Source organism: Rissa tridactyla, chromosome 22 (assembly GCF_028500815.1).
Source record: "Rissa tridactyla isolate bRisTri1 chromosome 22, bRisTri1.patW.cur.20221130, whole genome shotgun sequence".
NCBI classification, from domain to species: Eukaryota; Metazoa; Chordata; class Aves; order Charadriiformes; family Laridae; genus Rissa; species Rissa tridactyla.
Window position 1 is genome coordinate 4,029,451 of NC_071487.1, and position 18,737 is coordinate 4,048,187.

The following is an 18,737-nucleotide window of genomic DNA, read 5'->3' on the forward strand; positions in this document are numbered from 1 at the left end:
GTATTCTGCCTGTGCCTGCTGCCCTGGGGTTTTCCTGTTACCCTCTGCTAACAAGGTATTTCATATTTTTTTCAGGGCTGTTCAGTGGGCAGAGGGGCTGCGGTGATCTGGAGATGGTGGGGAGATAGAGGAGTGCTGTGTGGTGGAAGCAGGAGTCTACCTATTGCACCTCCTTTTCTGTTATGGTAAGAAGAGGAGTCCTGTCTTGGTCCTGGCTGTCCTGCGGCCCTCTCACGCAGTCTCAGCATGGGGCTGGGGCTCTCCAGCGGCGCCAGCCGAGGTCTGCAGGCTCAGGAGAAGGGCTGATGTGCTGTGTTGCAGGTAAAGTCACAGTCCCTGCCTGCCCACCTAGGACACACCATGCCTTTCCCATCACTTCACCCATTCCATCCCTCTCCTGTAACCGCGTGTCCTTGCTGGGTGCTCCCATGTCTCACATGTTGGGCACAGGGACCTTTGGTACCTCAGCAGGGAGGTGGCTGGTTTCGGGACCTTACAGACAAGTGGTGTAGCTCCATGCAGACATGGATTCTCTTAGGATGAGTGGCTCCTGCAGGATGAAGTGCTGAGGACAGTATTTCCTCAATGCAGTGGATGCAACTGTAAAAATGTGACACAAATTGGTGCTAGCCAAACACCGTCAGCTCCTAGCCACGTGCATGATCAGCCTGGCAGATGCAGGGTCAGACCTCAGAGGGATGGTGGGGTATCCCTCACTCACATCTCACATTTTGGGCATCCCTGCGGTCCAGGATACACAAGATACTTATGGATGCTTTAGGGATGCATTGTATTCATTTTTCACAGAAAGAGTGGTCAGACACTGGAATAGGCTGCCCAGGGAGGTGGTGGGGTCACCATCCCTGAATGTGTTTAAGACTCATTTAGATGTGGTGTTGAGGGATATGGTGTAAGGGAGAACTTTGTAGAGTGGAGCTGATGGTTGGGCTCGATGATCCCAAGGGTCTTTTCCAACCTAAATGATTCTATGATTCTATTTCCTTGTATATATTCTGTATTTCTATAGTAGAAGCAGACAGAAGATCCATGGGGGACAGAAAGAGATGCCAGGAAGTCTGTAACACTTGATGGCTCTAAAGTTAATTATTAAAGTCTGCAGGGTCATCTCTGGCTAAGGTGAGTATTTGCCTGTTACCTTCATTTTTATATGAAAAATGCTCTTCCGTGTCTTCTAAGGCAGTTTAAGCCCCATGGCCCATGATAGCATACGTATGCATACGACAGCATGTGAATGCCATCTACTGGCTGCAGTCCCTGGACTTGGAGCAAGTGCACTTTTTCCAAACCCCATCAGTCTGGTCACGGGGATATTTCATTGAGCACATACTGATGGGCTGAGTTAGCCCATCTCTGCTCGCCAGGCCAACTGGTTTTGTTTGGACTCCATTTTCTTTAGGTATGCTGGGGTGTATAAAGTGAGCACGGCACGAAGCTGATTTTCCAGCACTGCAGTTCCTCCAGTTCTCCAGTGCTAAGCCCAGCTCCTGCAGAGTCCTGTCGATTTGGAGGAGGCAATAGCAAGGCAGGGGAATGGGTTGTGCAGGATCAGGTCCTTCCTGGTGCTGGGTGTTTTCCCAAGCAGCTGTTTTTACCCTGTTCCAGTCCGTCTCCTATCTCCACATGCTCCTCTCACCTGGAACAACATGTTTTTTTATGTTACTTGATAGCATGCTTTTTTCAATCTGTGAGCCAAATACTCAGATGAGGGTGACACAAGGTTGGTATGTGACTTTTGGAAAGACACTGACTGTCTTGTGAGCATCTCCCTTTTATTTCCCTAAACATGATGCTCATCTTTAGGCAGTGAGAGCTGGAACTGATGGGGACTTTCTGCAATCCTGCAGGTCACCAGCAACCCAGAGGCTCTAGATTACTTTCCTACCTGTATGATAGAAATTATTGGCTTGTTCAAAAGTGCTGATGTTATTATTACGGCAAATCCAGCTGTTTCTGGTACGCTGGTGGAAGTCAAAGCCAGGAACCCGTTTTGGGGTCTGCCACGGGAGGGCAGTGGATCCCCCCTCAGCCTGCGGGAAATAACCTCTTCTGGCTGCCACGGGAGATGCACGAAACGGGCTGTAGAGGTCCCTTTGCACCGGGAGATGGCTGGGGCTGAGAAGTGACAGTGTCCCCGTGTCTTTTTCCAAGGGAAAAGCAAAATTTAGCCCCAGCCTAAGTCTGATGGCTCTTTAAAGACGGGCTGAGATGTTTTTTTTCGAAAGCCAATATTGCAAGGGAAAGGGATGAGAGATGCTCGCTGGGCAAACTGAGGATCTGTGACTTCACTGGCAGCTGAACTCTAACCCTCCCCAAACGCTGCGCGGGCCAGGCTGCTGGAGCTGAGAGCTCACCACAGTGTGCACACCGCAGGGCTGCGGCTTGTTCATGTGCATGCACATTCGCAAGGTTTCCATGCACGTCTGTATGGTTTCTAGGAGTCTTGTTGAAATTTAAGGCATTTTAAATGCATTTCTTAATGGCCAGGACATTAAAAGGTTTGCATCTGGCAGAGCGTCCCAGACAGGGAGGTCCAGGGGATGAATGGGGCCTGAGATTTCCATACTCTCTCCATTCACACTGCTGGTTCCTGACCCCATCAGAGGTCTTTAGATGGAGAAGACGACAGATCCCAACGCTCTCCAAAGGCCCAAATAAGAAATATCCATAGACTGTTTATTCTTCTTTCCACCCCTTTTTGAGAAACTTGGGTATTTCCCAAATTTTTCCAAAGTAATTTCTATGAAGCCTGTTGTGGTGACGCAGCTGGTGGTGCCCAGCAAATGCTGGGTGCGGATGGTGGCCAGTTTCAGTGCAAGGTGACAGTGGGCTCGAGCTTGTGGGGCTACCGAGGCCTTACAAGGTGGCCAGGAAAGGAATCGGTGCCCTATGAGTGCAATGCTCCAGCACGAGTTAATCTCTTACTAAACTCCAGAGGTTCCACGTAGTCCCAGGACTTTTTGAATACCCAACTCTGGGAGAAGCTTTTCAGGGTTTACACCTTACTGGACACCAGAGGATCCAAGCAGGAGGTGCACGGTCTGCAGAAATCCAGCTTGTTCAGACTGGCTGCTCAGAGGATGGCTCCTTTTAAATGCCTGCAGGTTTCTATTTTACATATCTGCCTTCTGTTTTTCCCCCTTACAGGTCAGGCAGAGGTTACAGGTTTTCATTTATGAGGGTAACAAATGTGCATTTTATTTTAAACACTCAATTGCAAAATCCTAGGAACTGGAGCCTGAAAATACCACGAAGTTGTGTGCGACTCTCCAGCTTGGCAGGGCTGGTGATGCTGCAGCTCGCGGTGGTTTAAGGGGGCTGGTGCGTCCCTGTGCATCCCCAAGGAGGAGAACACAGGGCCTGGATGCTTCCTTTTCGAGTTCCTGATAAAATGGCACATAATGAGGATGGTTGAGGCCGGAGGCCACCTCTGGAGACCATCTGATCCACCTCCTGCTCAAAGCAGGAGAAGCCAGAGGGGGTTGCTCAGGGTTGCGTCCAGTCAGGTTTTGATTATCTCCAAGGATGCAGACCCTACAACTGCTCTGCACAACCTGCTCCAGCATTTGACAGCCCTTACAGTAAAAAAAAATATAAAAAATTCTCTTCTGTTTAAAGGACATGTCCTGTATTTCAACTCCTGGCCCGTGCCTCGTCCATTTACCGGGCACCACTGAGCAGAGTCTGGCTCCAATCATGTTAAGCTAGCCTGCCTGAAATTAAGATGAAACATTTGTTTGCAGGGTAAATAAAAGTTATTTTGGTTCCTTTGAAATTATTTACAACTTGAACCAAAGTTTTAAGTGAAAAAAAAAAAAAAGAAAGAGTATTTTGGGGATGAAAAACTGCAGGCTTTGTTCAAGATATGCATGAAATTAAACGCTTTAACTTATTATTGCACTGTGACATTCCCCATTTGAAATTTGCCTGCCTTTAATTAAAAAAACTGGGGACCGCAAGTGCCTTCAAACATGCGTTTGAAAACAGAGAAAGGTTTTATTTTGGGGAGAACAAAATGTTTTCATTGTCTCTGCTTAAGGAAAAAAAAATATTTTGCTGTGACAAATAGGAAGGTTTTATTCTGTGTTGATCTAAAGAGAAAAAAATCTTCCTCTTCCTAATTTTTTAATTTGATCTTTAAAGGACAGACCAGCTGTTTGCACAGGTGTAGGCTTCACCTCTAGGAATAAAAGAAGAAGAGCTGTGGAAGGAGGGACAACGTTGGGATCTGGTAGGTCTTTGAAATGTGGGATGGGATTGGATTCTTTCCTGTCGAATGACAGCGGTTGTTGTAGCTCCGAATTCTCCTTTGCTTGAGTGTTGGGGGGGGCTTGGGTGTGTGTTGGGCAGCTTAAGCTCAACATGGAACAGGCTGCCCAGGGGAGTGGTGGAGTCACCGTCCCTGGAGGTATTTAAAAGACGTGTGGACATGGCCCTTAGGGCCATGGTTTAGTGGTGGACTTGGCAGTGTTAGGTTTATGGTTGGACTCGGTGATCTTTAAGATCCTTTCCAACCTAAACGATTCTATGAGCATGGCCGTACCCTCTGATTGATGCTATTGAGCTCAACTTGGTCTTGGCATAGCTGGAGACGATGGGATAAACAATGTGGAAACCCCTACACCCTCTCCTCGCAGTGTCTTCCAGTTCATCTTGGGAGGTTTATCTTCTCCGGTTGAGGTTTTTATAGGACAACTGCTGGAGTTCCCGGTCCGGGGTGGCATTGCTGAAAGTCATTACCAGCGAACCCCTGTTTGGGCATGGGTGTGAAACAAGTCGGTGTGCTGTTATGCACCTCCTGCTGCCCCGAGGTTCTCTGCCCATCCCTGTAGCATCAGGCCCTTTGCCTGAGGGCTTTCAGGTGTGGGGGGACGAGGTACTGCTGAGGATTTGGTCCAAAGGGATGGAACCTGTGGTGGACCAGAGTGTGTTGATTGGTGCAGGGTCTGCAGCAGTGGGAGCCTCTGTCTCTTTTCCTACCTGCTGCCTCCTGCACTCTCTCAGCCTGTCCTCACAGCAGAGGGGCGCCAGCCCTTGGAGCATCTCCATGGCCTCCTCTGGCCCCGTTCCAACAGCTCCGTGTCCTTCTGCTGTTGGTGCCCCAGCACTGGAGGCAGCACTGCAGGGGGGTCTCCCCCGAGCGGAGCAGAGGGGCAGAATCCCCCCCTCGCCCTGCTGGCCACGCTGCTGGGGATGCAGCCCAGGCTGCGGGGGGTTTCTGGGCTGCCAGCGCACATTGCCAGCTCATTTTGAGCTTGTCATCCAGCAACGCCCCAAGTCCTTCTCCTCAGGGCTTTCTCAGGAGATGGTTTGCATGGCTAAACCATGAAGGCAAGTATCCTGTGCTTGCTCACTGGTCTGGTGGGCAGTCCTGCAGAGAGCCAACTGGGAGGATGGTTCATGGTTCTCGCGCAGGAGCCAAGAGCCTCTCTGTTGGGACAGCCGTTCCCTCCGGAGAGGGACCTGCGGTTCCTGGCACGTGCAGGTTCCCCATGTGAAGAAGCACAGGCCAAAGCACGCTGTGCTGCTCCCTGCAGCAGGGCAGAATTAGGGATGCAGATCCTTGCAAGGCTGCACGTGGCAAGGGAAACAGCACGTGTGCCTGGACCTCGGCACCTGAGCGATCCAAGGCGTCCTTGGGGATGTAGACGCTCATTAGTTCCGTATAAACACTTGTCACGTTGGACTGGGCTTTGTGAGACAAGTTTGTTTGTGATGGGATGGAGCCTGGGAAGGGGAGACCTTGACTGACAGGTCGGGTTAAACTCCCTGACAGGCTGAGGGCTTGTGGCTCCCTCCCAAAATGCTCTTCAGGGCAGCAGACCCTGGCCCAGCCTTCCCTTCCCAGGCTCTGCACCAGGGTGAAGTCTCATTGCCCGCAGCGCTGTACAGCAGCTCTGCATTTGCTGCGATGCCATGATGGTGTGTGGAGGAGAGACACGGCCACCTCCTGTAGGAACCATTCTCCAACCTCCTGTAGGAACCATTCTCCAACCTCCTGTAGGAACCATTCTCCAGCTTCCTGCACCAGGGAAATATGTTTTGGCGTAGAAAAGAGATGCTAGAGAAGGAAGGCAGTGGGTGGGGATTATTTTATCCCCCACTTTAGGTTTGAAGCCTTAGATCATGCCCATGGACAAAAGCATCTGGGAGAGATTATAGCCCTGACCTGGGGGCTGGTGTTTATGCCAAATGAAATGGCTCGTGATAATAGGGCATCGCATGGCCTGACCTGCTCCACAAGGCTTGTTTACATCTCATGAACAGGAAAATTTCACCCGCACCCTCCTGCCTGGTGATCAGCAGCAAGTCCTCCCTCTGCTGATTGCCTGCTTGCCTTCCCTGGGTACAAAAACGCGCAGAAAGGCGTAAACAGTCCTGTCCAGCAACCTGCTTTTTTTTATTATTTTTTTTGGCTGAACTGGGGCTGGCTCTTGCTCGAAGAATGGATTGTTTAGTGTCGAGGTAGCCGTGGTGAAAATCATGCTGGTCCTTGGCTGCGTTCATACCTGCTTGGCTGGGTGGGACTTTCTTTGTTCAAGTGCAGCAGGATACAGATTTTCAAAGTTTCCTTGTTGTTTTTTTAGCTCCTCTAGGATGAGTCCGTCTCTCGTGGTCTTTGTTCATTTCCCGGCTCCTGGCTGGAGAGGGAAGCATCGTCTGATGCCCTGGGCAGCTGCTCAAAGGTTGCGTGGTCTGAGGAAGAGAGGTTGCGAAGCTGTCTGAGCTCACCGACATGCAGGGGAGTCCTCCAGACCTGGAGGCAGCAATGTCACCAGACAGCGCTGGATCTTGCCCCGTCACCTGGTTGTCAGAGGAGCCTGTGGATGCTGACAGTTTATATGGGTTTAATAAGAGACTGTAGGAGAAATTGCTGAGGGGTTACTAAGTACATCTGGATCAAGAGTTCCTCTGAGCTGGATGCTGGGAGAGGACTTGGAGGAATATCATATAAGTTTGTCTTGTTCTTACGTTTCTCTGGGCATCCTCTTATGGTCACTGTTAAAGAGAATCTATGAGGCAAACTGAGTCCTTGGCCTGACCTGGTGGGGTGGTCTGTGTGAGGACCTTGTCCCTTGACTCTTCTTTACGGGGTCAATTTCTGCTGCTTTGGCACCAGCTGCCTCTCCAGGGAGCTGATGCTGGACTCTGTTGCTGGCTGAGCTGTAAACCAGCGAGGCTGTTTTTAAGACCTGCTCTGTAGATGAACTGGAAGCCCAAGCTGTTTCCATCTCGGCACTGAATGAGAAGAGAAGAAAGGTCTGATCCTGTTCAGGTGCAGGGGGCAAAAAGGGAGATGGATGGCTGAGACTGACCCTTCCTTTATCCCACCCACTTTCTCTTCTCAACTCAGCCCCTTATTCTCATTAATTTCTTTCCAAATCTTCCCTTGCACTCAAAACTCTGACCTTCCCTCTCCCTACAGAGCCCTTGCTCTTCTGCATCCTCCTTCCAGGCTCATTCTGCCCCATTCTCATCCGCTGTATGAAGCAGCTCCCAGTCTGCCAGCAGGCCTAAAAAAGCCAGTCTCTAAAGTTTGCCGGTTCCTGGAGTTGTTGAGGAGGGGAAATTGAAGCAAACAAGCAAATGGGCTGCGAAAACCAACATCAGTCAAGAACGCAGCTTTCTGCAGCTGGCGATGGGCTAATATCTATAGTGACAGATCCAGGAAGGTTTTTCTCCTCTGCTTTAAAATGTGAGTTTGGGTTGGTTTTTTTTGTTCTGCATTAAGCCCCACGATCAGAATTGCTTAGTGGCAGAGGGATGTCATGGGTCAATGGCAGAGAAAACAGATATTCTCCCTCATGTCTTTTGGGGAGGATGGAAGATGATTCAAATGGATTGACTGGTGTGATTCATGCAGAGGTTTATAATCTGCTTAGAAATATCCCCCACCCCAAAAGAGCTGCAAATGATGGATTTCCAGGGTGAGCTCTGTGGCACTTTGTCTGCTGAGGAAGACTTTGCACCTGCCTGGCTCTTGGATCCGTCTCCACTTCAAAGCAGGCGAGCTCTCCATCACCAGACGTCTCACGATGACAAGGTCCAGCAGAATGGGGTAGAGGTTGTCTTTCTTTTCATCTTGCTGTAGTTCATCAATGCCAACCACATCCCCACCTGGGGTTTGTATGGGTTAGGGTTAAGATAAATTCCACAGTGCCTCGTCTCAGGGGTCTCGCTGGGAGGTTTAGCTGGACATAAAAGCACGGCCCGTTCCACCATGAAGGAAGCGTCTTCAGTTACAGTTTGTGGGTCCTACTTTGGGACCTCACTCTGCTCTAGCTTTGTATTAAGCCAGGTTTAGCTGCGCTTGTCCTGGTACCCAATGCCGCAGTCATTGAGGAGCTGCCTTCTAATTTCAGGTTGCATTTTATTGTGGGCCTATTTGTTCTCCCGTGTAGGGGAGAAGGAACATTGTGCTATTGTTTGTCCTTAGCTTCGTTGACTTTTGTCCCTTCATGGCAAGGAACTGATGACAGTGAAGACATTTGGATAGAGGGTTCCAGGGAATTCACCCTGGCTGGAGTGCTGGGGGGCATCGCCTTGCCCTGACCCTTCTCGAAGAGTGGCTTTGGAGAAGTCATTGATGCTGTGTATTTTTTGGAGGCTTGAGCTTGGGACAATGTGGCTTGATTGCCTGCCATAGCAGAGGGATCAGCCAGCGTGCTGGAGAGGAGCTGGAATGAGAGAGGCTACAGGTCTTTCCCGGGTCTGTGCTTGATCACTTCTGAAGGGCCTGGATTTCTGATCTTGATGGGGAGCTGTTGATGATGTGAACTACCTGAAACTACCTGGTGCAAAGTGAACGCTTTCCCTTAGAGAGATGCTTAAACTCCTATTGATTTTAGACAGAGCCCATCCAGAAGGTGATTTGCTCTTGTGTTTTATTATCTGGTAGTAAACATTTATTATTGCTGCTATTCACGAGTGAGCGCCTCAACGCAGCGAGTCTTCAAGTGGTGACAGGAGCGTGATAGATTTTGCTACTTGTTCATGCCCTGATCAGTAGAGGACATTTCTCGCTCTGGGATTCCCAAGCTGTTGACAGCTGACATCTAGGTACAGGCAGCCCCACTGAAACTCCCCATGACCTTGACATTGATGTGTGAAGGGTTAATAAGGGCTTTGCTCTGCCTCCGTGTTCACATCTGCTGATTAATTCCAGCCAGGTGTCTATGGTTCAGGTCTTAAAACAACAATTGCTGAAGTGTCTGGGAACACTTAGTTAGGCTTCACTCTGCAATTCCAAGTATGGATAAATATTTGCACCTCTGTAGCTGTAAGACACCTTTGAGATATGAAGGCAATTACTGTAGGAGTTCTTTACAAGACAAAAAGACTGATTTCCTGAGGAGCGGTGGTGGTTCAGAGGAAGGCAGGACTTGTGGGCTCTTTTTGCAGCTCTTTCTGGGTGGTCTTGGGGAAGGTCACGGGGCAGCTGGTTTGGGTGCTGGAGGGGTTGTCATCCTACAGCACCTCTCGGGGAATTCAAACATGCTCCCGCTGATTTTTGGCTTTACAGTTTCTGGGCCGTGGTTGCCCCCAGCGATCCATTTTACATGGGAGAATGAGGAGGAGAAATGCAGAATCCGGAAGCGTGTGCAAAACCTCTTCCTTGAGATACCCTGAGGAAAGGCCTCGTATGGCTCAGCAACCCTGGAAAAGATGTTTAACTTTGGTGAGTTCCTATTTCCACGTAGGTGTACTGTAATCAATGTAGTGGTTTGCTTCTTTCCGTTAAAGAAACCAGTGGTTTTCAGCTGTATCTTTGGGGGGGGTACCGCCTTGTGATTCTTCATTTCTGTCTTTCAGCAGCGTGCCATCCTGTGATGTGTGCAAGGATAACAGAAAAAAGTGTCTGCTTTCCGACGAGGGCAATTTGGCTCATCCGTGCCTTCCCGCATGCCTGGGGGCTCCAAGTAAGTTACCTGCTCTTCTAAATGCGTTTATGATTGCCCTGCTGATGCACCCCTGACTATTTTATTTTTAATTATTTTAGATTTTTTTATTGGTTTAGGTCCGAAAATTGTAGGGAGGCCTGTGAACCTAAGTCATGTCTCACTCTGGCCAGCGATGCACATAACCTGCCTGAGCTGGAGTGCGGCAAACTGAAACTCACCCCAGACATTGTCATTGACTCAATTCAGAGACATATATGGGTTGCAGGGTCCATATTATTTGGCCAAATAAACAGCCTCTCAAGAGAGCTCTTCCCTCCCATGTGTGATGAAGTTGCTTTATACTTCGCTATCCACACTGCTGGGGAGTCTGTGGTGTATTAAAACTATTGTAGTAACTTCACAGGCATTTCCACATTCAAGTGATCATAATAATGCTCATAAAGTACACTCCAGCGTGAAGTATTTATGAATTATTCGACTTAAGGTGCGGGGGGAAAAAAAAAAAAAAAAAAAAGAAGAAAAGACCTGGGCTGAATTAATAGCTCTGGAAGAACCATAAATTTAGAGGAATCATATTGCAGAGGGTTATTTTGTGTGTGCAATAAAAGGAACATTTATGGCTTTGGTGCGTAAATTTGGTTTGAAAGTTTTTGAAGCAAAGACCTTTGAAATAACTTATAACTTTTACTCCTTTTGTTTTAATATTGCCTTAAAGAGAAACACCAGACACTTTGGTGCTATGCACGAAGGCAAGTGAGGAAAAGGTGGGAGCACAGTCAACTTGGCATCTTGTCCTTGACCGTGGCCTGAAGCAGGTAAGGAAGGGGAGCAGGAGGATGCTCCTGGTGCCCTAAGGGAGATGCTCAGCCCCGGGGCTGGCTTCCTCTGAGCCCACACTGGGGTTTGGTGGCCACATGTCTCCCCATTCACTGCTGTGGCAATAAATATATGTGATTCCCAAATCTCGTTAGTAATCATCTTGTCTGGAGGATTCCTGGACGCTGTTCACATGCTGCAGTAAGGCAGATGGCTGTGAGATTTGTCTTCCCCCATTTCCCAGCCTGAGGGTGATACTTTTACAGGGAGATGAAGGGGAGGGAGCTGAGGGGTGCCCAAGGACCAGGCACCCCCGCCCCACAGCAGGGTTAATGCAGGCCTGCGTTTACCCTGGATCGGAAAGAAGGCAGATTCTGCCTTCAGCAAGATGGGGAGAAAGCGTTCACCGCATTCCTAGGAGGTGTTTGCAAGTGATGAGGAAGCATTTACACCCCCAGTCACCTCCTGCCTGAGGAAGAGGAGTGGGAGAGTGGAGCCGGTTTAGGATGTGGCTCTCTGGGATATCATGGGCAGTCCTTGGTGCAGGATGGCAGGGACGACCTGCTCCAGAGCATCCCGCACCTTCCCTGTGTCCCTGGAGGCAGGGGGGACTGGAGCTGCCAGGAAAGAGATCTGATTCAAGCAGCAGGAATGCAGACACCATCGCTCCCCGGTTTTGTCTTTTTTTTTTTTTTTTTTTTCTCCTTTGCTACCTATCTTGATGAGGCAGAGCGACCTGAAGCAAAGCCGCAGCTCGTAAATCCTCACTGCTGCCAGGACCCGGAGGGTTTTCTTCCCTCTGTCAAACTGAATAATCAAATCCCCTCAAACACGTTTTTAATTGAGTAACTGAAGGCTGTAATGCTCCCTCTGGGACAGCTGTGGTGTGCTTGCACAGGCAGCAGGGAGACGCTGGCTCCCATTCCCCGGTGTGAGTGACGCCAAGCAGCAGCCGGGGCTTCTCCAGCCTGGAAGCACTTAGGGTTCCGGGTGGCTGCTGGAGCCGTGGCACCCACATGGGAACAATTTGGGGAGATGCCTGCGAAGCACTGTGGTTCTGGCTGCACTCCCTCAGGGCCGGAGCCGGCGAGGTTGGTGACTGCGTGGCAGCTGTGGGGTGGTGGGGATGCTACCCCCCTTTCCCTGCTAAAGCACCACAAGTGGGGAGCGAGCAATGACGGAATAGTTGTGAGATTGTGCTAGAAATCATGGGTTTTCTACCGAGGCTGCTAGAATAAGTTACATGGGTGTGGAGGCACATTTGCCTCTTTGCTTTCAACTTTTGAGTTGCCCAGGCTGCAAATCCAAAGGGAAAGGCACACAATGTGGATATTCCCTTATCCCGTCCCATCTCCCGCTGCCCAGCCAGCCCCTTCCCTGCTCTGCTCTCTGCAGCTTCTTGGCCAGGGCAGAGCCAGAGCCCCACCAGGACCTTCCCGAAAGGGACAGCAGAGGAGACACGTCATGTGCGGAGACGGGAGAGATGCTCTTGTCTTGGTCTCCAGCAGATGGGTATTGCTGGGAGTCCTGCAGCACTTGGTTTCCATCTTGGCCAAGATGGTTATCATTAATTGTACTAACTCTAGCCATTCTTGACATCCACAGAAACGTCTAATCCTGTTTTGGAGCTGGCTACATTCTTGCCTCTTTACGTCCTCCTTTCCCTGGGAATTTTCCCTTCAGACAATTGGGCTGTGCTAGAAATCCATGCTACTGTCAAAAACCTGTGGAGAGGTTCTGCTGGGCAGAAGATGTTGCAATGGGAGCCCATGGTGGCGGTGCTGGTGCGGGACGGATGCTGGGGCTTTTTGGGTCTCGGTGCTGGATGTGAATCTGCCTTCCCCAGGGTGCTGCCCCTGTTCCTCAGCCACCGGCTGAGCCCAGGGATGGTGCATGCCTGTCTTTCTGTAGATATTGGCCCTCCAGGTGGGGTTAAATGCTGCTGGATTTGCAGGTAGAGGTTACATCTCTGACTTAGGTCATTGGGGAAATCGGGAGAAATGGAGAAACTGGTTAAAGAGGTGGATGTGATTTGGATGGAAAGGTTGTTCCCACTTCATGGGTTGGTTTGCTACGAAAGTGGCATCAACGCCTGAGGATGTCCCTGTCCCTGGGTCTCCCTGGCTCCCTGCTGAGAGCCGGAGGGTGCCAGACCCATGGGCACGTGCTACAAAGAGGTGCCACCAGCAGCTCTTCATCTCCAGCAGGCAGTGTCCGTAAGGGAAAAGAAAGCAACCCTAACCTTAACAAAATTAATAGGGAGAAGAGAAAAGGTGCTTGTTCATTCCCATTTCACTAGCAGAAAACATTTAAATGCTGAAAAACCCCTGTGCTATGGCTGTTTTTTGTGCAGGACCCTCAGGTTCCCATGCCAGCCTGCGAGGTTTTCTTGCTGTAACACGGACTTCTGATGGATTTCCCTGCTGGGAGGCAGCAAAAACTTAAATGAAACCCTGGCGGAGCTAATTGCAAAGGGTTCCACCTCGGTTCCTGGGGGCTGGTGCATGGATGTTGGTTCGGGATTGCTTACCACGGCAAGGCATTTTTCCATGGGCAATGTGCATTTCCAATGTGTTTCTTCGCATCCAGGATGCAAAGGAGAGTAAAACGAAGGGCAGATGATAACTAGAAGGTCATTTTCTGATTGGCGCTGGCTGGAATCAGATCTGTGATGGGTCCTTGGCTGTTTTCGGAGAGGCGTTGAACTCTGCTCTCTGCTCAGCCCCTCGTCTAGGCGAGCCCCTGCCTTGGGTGGAAAGTTCACTTCTCAGACCCGTAAATTTAAGCAGCTCAGGAGGCAGCTGGGGTCTAATCCAAAACAGTAGGACGGCGTGAAATCTCCTCCTGGAGGGCTTTCCTGCTGTGCTGGATGCCGATCTGAGGCATTTTGCGCAGGGCAGGCTGCTGGCAGAAGTCAGGGCTCCAGGATCCCACATCTCGGGGGATTGGGGGGTTTTCTGTAGGACCCCCCTCAGATGGTAAGCGAGCCATTCCCTTCTGCCCCTGCCACGCAGGACACCAGGCACTGCAGGGGCTTATGGCTCCCTGTGTCTCTGGGAGTCTCCTTTGCTGCTCACCGGCACCATGAGCCTGGAGAAGGATGTGCTCCCTGGATGAGATTTTGGGAGGGGATGTTATGACATGACTGGGAAAATGTCATTTGCTCCCCATGGTTCACTTGGCCCCGGGTCTCTGACCAAGCGGGGCACCGGGATCGGCACTGACCCCACACTATGCTGGGGCCAGCCTGAGAAAGGGATCATTAATGTAAAACCCATCAGCTGCCCCGACAGCACAGGAATACCCGTCTCTATCCCCTACAGGCTGGATTAACAGGTTTTTCCTTTTTATCCCTATAGGAAAGAGTTATTCCCCCTGCATTTGTTTCAGAGCAGCGTCCTGGTTCGGACCCTCTCCCTGTGACAGCCCAGTGGAAGAGCACCGGACTTCCCTGTAAATACCATGATGGGAAGGAGCCGTGAAACGGCAAACGTCACTGTGCATTGATGGCACATGAGGACGTTGCTTCCCGGGGGCTGCCAAGAGCCACTTGAGCAGAGAAGTGCAGGTTAAACAAGCCAAAAGCCCACATCAGCCCCCGGAGTACCCAGTGTGCCCCAGCAAGTGGGGCTTGTTCCTGCTCCCCTTTGGAGTCATTGCTGCCAGGGGGGCTCGAGGGGCTCCCCAGGGAGTCCCAGCCAAGATTTACAGCCCTAAATGTGGATTTTGAGTGCTTTGAGGGGTGAAGCAGGGTTTACATTTCAGGGCAGCAGGACCTGCATGGGGATGGGGCTCCTGGGCTCTGTGGTAGGTGGGTATCAATAGAAACTGTCTCTCAGTAACATTTGCTTAACTAATGTGTTTTAACCATTGATCTGGCCTCCCTGAGACCTTTTCACTTAAGGTTTTAAAGGACCTTGTGGTGATGCATGGCCAGTGGCAGAGACAGATGGGTTTTGGTGGAATTAAACTGTTGTCCAACCCTTGGCTGAACCATGACCTTGAGAACAGCCAAGGAGGGCCTCCTGCCATGCAAGACTTGAGATGGATGGTCTCCATGAGGGCAAGAGCAGGTGATGGCAATAGGAATGAAGTTAGGTTAGCAACCAGATCATTTTAAATCCTTGTTGGGATCTGGTGCCGCGAAACCAATTAAACCTTGCAGTGGATAAAGCAAAGATGGATGGTCCGGGCTGTGATCCTGCGTGGCTTCATTGATGAGAGGAACCCAAATGAACACGGGACAAGTTGATTTTTTCATTGCTGCTGTTGGATAAAGTTTAGCTGGGAGGACTTTTTAACCTTAAAACAGACGTCTTCAGGTCTGGGCTAAATTATGCCTCCACAGGCTGTCATTATATCATAAAAGGAGCAGGTAATTTTAACATTTTTGAACAATTGCCCAGATTAAGTTTGCTAAAGAAGAAACCTCTGTGAGTGTTCATGGACGCGTAGAGGAAACCAGGACTGGAATGCTTTGATTTATGAGTGGGGTCGGGGATGCCCTGGAATGAGCGGGTCCTTGGACAGCCTACACACGAGAGCAGGAGGCTTAAAAGACCTGCTGAAACGCTTTGTGGTCTGAGGATTTCGCTGCTGCACCGATTCATCTCCGATTATCAAACAGAGCACAAATTCCTTCCTGATGACATGTGAGTGAGTGTGTTACTGGAGAAGCCGGCTGATGAATTCAGGGTGAGAGGGATATGGCAGAGGGTCCTTCGGTTTTTTTGGGGAGGACTTGAGTGCTTTTGGTTGCTGAAGTGATTCAGGGAGGTTCCTGCAGCCTGCAGAGCTCATGATGCTGTTTTAAGCTCACTGGAGACGTGGCTATTGGACCAGAAGACATTTTTAAGAGGTAAAACAGCATCCTTGGCCATGGGCTGGTGGCGCATTTTGCAAAATAGTTATATCCCCCAAACTGGAAGAGAAAAACCCCGAGTGACAGTCCTGTGAGCAGCACGTTGTGAAGACAGGGCGGTGTGTAACTCTTCACTCTTTGACATTTTCAAGGCAGGGAAAAGAAGTAGAAAAGGAGAGACATTGTGTGCTGTCTTTCTGCTCCAAGTTACCCACATTTTTATACCCCAGTAAAACTTGAGACTCCTTGAGGGCCTGAGCCTGCGTAGCCCACACCCAGCAGCGGTGGATGCCAGCAGGAGAAGCATCTTGGCCCCATTTTTGGGAGCGCAAACGGCAGCAGAGGCTGTGCAGAACCGGGCCTGGGATGGTGTCCCTGACGTCAGGCAGGAGCGCCCGGGGAGCAGCGTTAGAAACACCCTTCGCTGGTGTGAATTAGGTTAGAGCCTGGTCCCGGGAGGAAGGGGGAATTCATTAAAACGCCACCACATGTGGAGGGAGGTTGTAACTGATTTTGAGCGAGTGCAGCTGACAATCTGAAAATATATTTTCCCTTCCAAAGGGTTTTTATTCTTTCAGCTCTGCCTCGCTGCAGCCTTCAAATACCACAGATGTACGTACAGGCGATGGTCTGGCGTTGGCATGAGCTTTTCCCAGTAGCGATACAGAGCAGACCGAGGCAGTGACGATTATAGTCAGCTATTTAAAGAAAGATGCTGCTTTTCCATCGCTCAGGTCTTTGCACCCATTCATGCTCAGTGGGAAGTAAGTGGCATTTTCCAGCTTTTGCAGTGACAATTTCTGTTCTTTGTAGTTTCGTGCTGCTCTGCTGTTGGTTTATTCAGGAATAGCCCAAGCAAAAAGCACCCCGGCTCTCAGCAGGCAACATAAATTCAGCTCCTGGAGCTGCAGGAACCACCTTTGAAGATGCTCCTCCGATGGAGATGCTCAGGCAAGCCCTCGCGGTTTAACACCACATTGCTAAATTTAACACCATGCAGGTCCTTGGCCCCTTTGGGTGATGGGGTTTAGATAACCCCACTCTGAGCTCCGAAAGGCCGCAGCCGTTACCCTTGCTCAGCTGACACGGAGGAGCCCAACTTGCCCTGATGTTGTTGGTGCCTGAACACCCACCCAGCACTGAGTTGCTCTTTGTTTGCTTTAATCCCTGCAAAACCAGGTGCCGTAACTGCATCAAAACTGCTTTAAATCTGGGTGGCAACGTCACCCCCTCCTCACCCAGGGATTTCTTTGAGCTCGGGTAGCACTGCGCAGTCCTTTCCAAAGGGAGAACCCAGCTCGGAGCAGGAGGTCTTTCCCATAGCATCCCGGAGAGCCCTGACTTAAACCAGCTCCTCTCTCCCACCCCTTCTCCCAGGGAGAGGGGATGCTCCTTCCCAGGATGAAAAACATGCTTTAGTGGTGGCTGTTGGCTTGCTTTTTTTTTTTTAAAGGGTTGTAAAATACTTCTGCTAAAATCCACTTGGAGCAAGGGGGGGAACCAAACCAACCCAAACAAACGTACAGCAATGCCCTCCCTCCCATGGCTGCCTCAATGTCCCCGGTGCCGGGGAAGGATTTCCCGGCGGGATGGGCTCTCCTCGCTGTGATTTAGGACCCGTCTCCCCGGGAAGCTCTCCCCGAGCCAAGCAAGAGCACAGATCCTGCGCTCTCATTGTTATTCTGCAAAACAGCTGCTTATTTCTGCTTAATCCCATTCCAAACAGATAGGCTTAAATCAGAAAAGTTTGGGTTTATGCCAGCCTGTGCAAGAAGCTGTCCTGAATCATACCTCCGGGCAGACGGACTCTCGTGGGGCTTGTAAAATACTGAGCACCTTCTTGGCAGAGTCGCGGTGAGTAAGAGAGAGTAAAAAAAATTGGCCCGGCCTCCTGGGGAAGGGCGGGGGGAGCCTCCTGGCCCAGCTCATTCCCAGCAGTGCTGTGGCAACGTCGTGGAAAAGGGCTTGCAGCTGAATTGTGGGGGGAAAAAACTAAAAATCCTCAATATTTAGATTGATGAAGTAAGGGAAAATGCCTCTGTGAAGAGGATGGCCTCAAAGGGTGTTTCTGTGCACTGGGAAATTACATGCATGTGTTTCCACTGCTGGTCGAGGTGTCCGGTGCCCGGATCCAGCCTGGGCTCTCCTCTCCCAGGGCCAGTCTCCCCTGGCTGCCAGGAGTGCTCATTTCTCCAGAAACTGCAGGGTGGCTGGGATGGATAAACATCCGTGTGGCCAATGCTGCCTGTGAAAATGGGGACCTGTTGTGCTGGGGCTGCCGGGAACAGAGCTGGGGTGAGTCCTCAGCTGCAGGGACCATGGCAGAGCATCACCGGGGACACCAGAGACCTCCCTGGCTCAGAGTTCAACCTTTGCTGTCGCCTTGGCAGTGTGAAAGCAGGGGCAAACCTGGTCTGACACAGCTTGTGGATGAGTGATGGTTCAAAACAACCATCTGGGTGCCACCTCATCCCTGGAGAGAGCACCCATGTGTGGCAACTCGGACCCACGTGTGCAGGTACAGCTGAAACTCTAACTAAGGAGCCTGGCAGCAAGGTGACACCTTAATTTTCTCTCTTTATTTTTTTATTTTTGTATTTTATTTTTTTTAACAGGTCAAGAACCTCATGAACTTCCCCCAGAAAACAAAAGCACAGCAAAATCAGATCTGTGGGTCACCCCATTGAAGCCGGGCCATCAGAAGCTGAATGTGAGCTGTGAGAGAGCAGCTGAGATGAGACGGGGAGGCTTCGCTGCAGAGGACATGAGAGCAGGAGCTGGGGACAAATGCCGGGCTGTGCACAGCCCTCTGCCCTGGCTGACAGCTCCTGTCATTTGCACTCAATCCAGCTTTGATTTTTTTTTTTAATTATTATTCTGTACAAAACCAGCCCCCAGACGAGCCCGCAAAGCAGTGGCAGAACCTTTGGAGCACACCAAATACATCTGTAACATGAGTAGGATGGGTGTGTGGAGCAAGAGGAATTCCTCCTGCAAACCCCCGGTGGCATAGCAAGGGCGGCGTGGCAGGTGGCTAGCGTCCCCCATGGGGCACCTCGTCCCACGCCACCTTCCCTGGGGAGGGCGATAAACTGGGACGCTGGCAAACAGCTCGGTGGTCCAGCTCAGGAAGCGCGGGA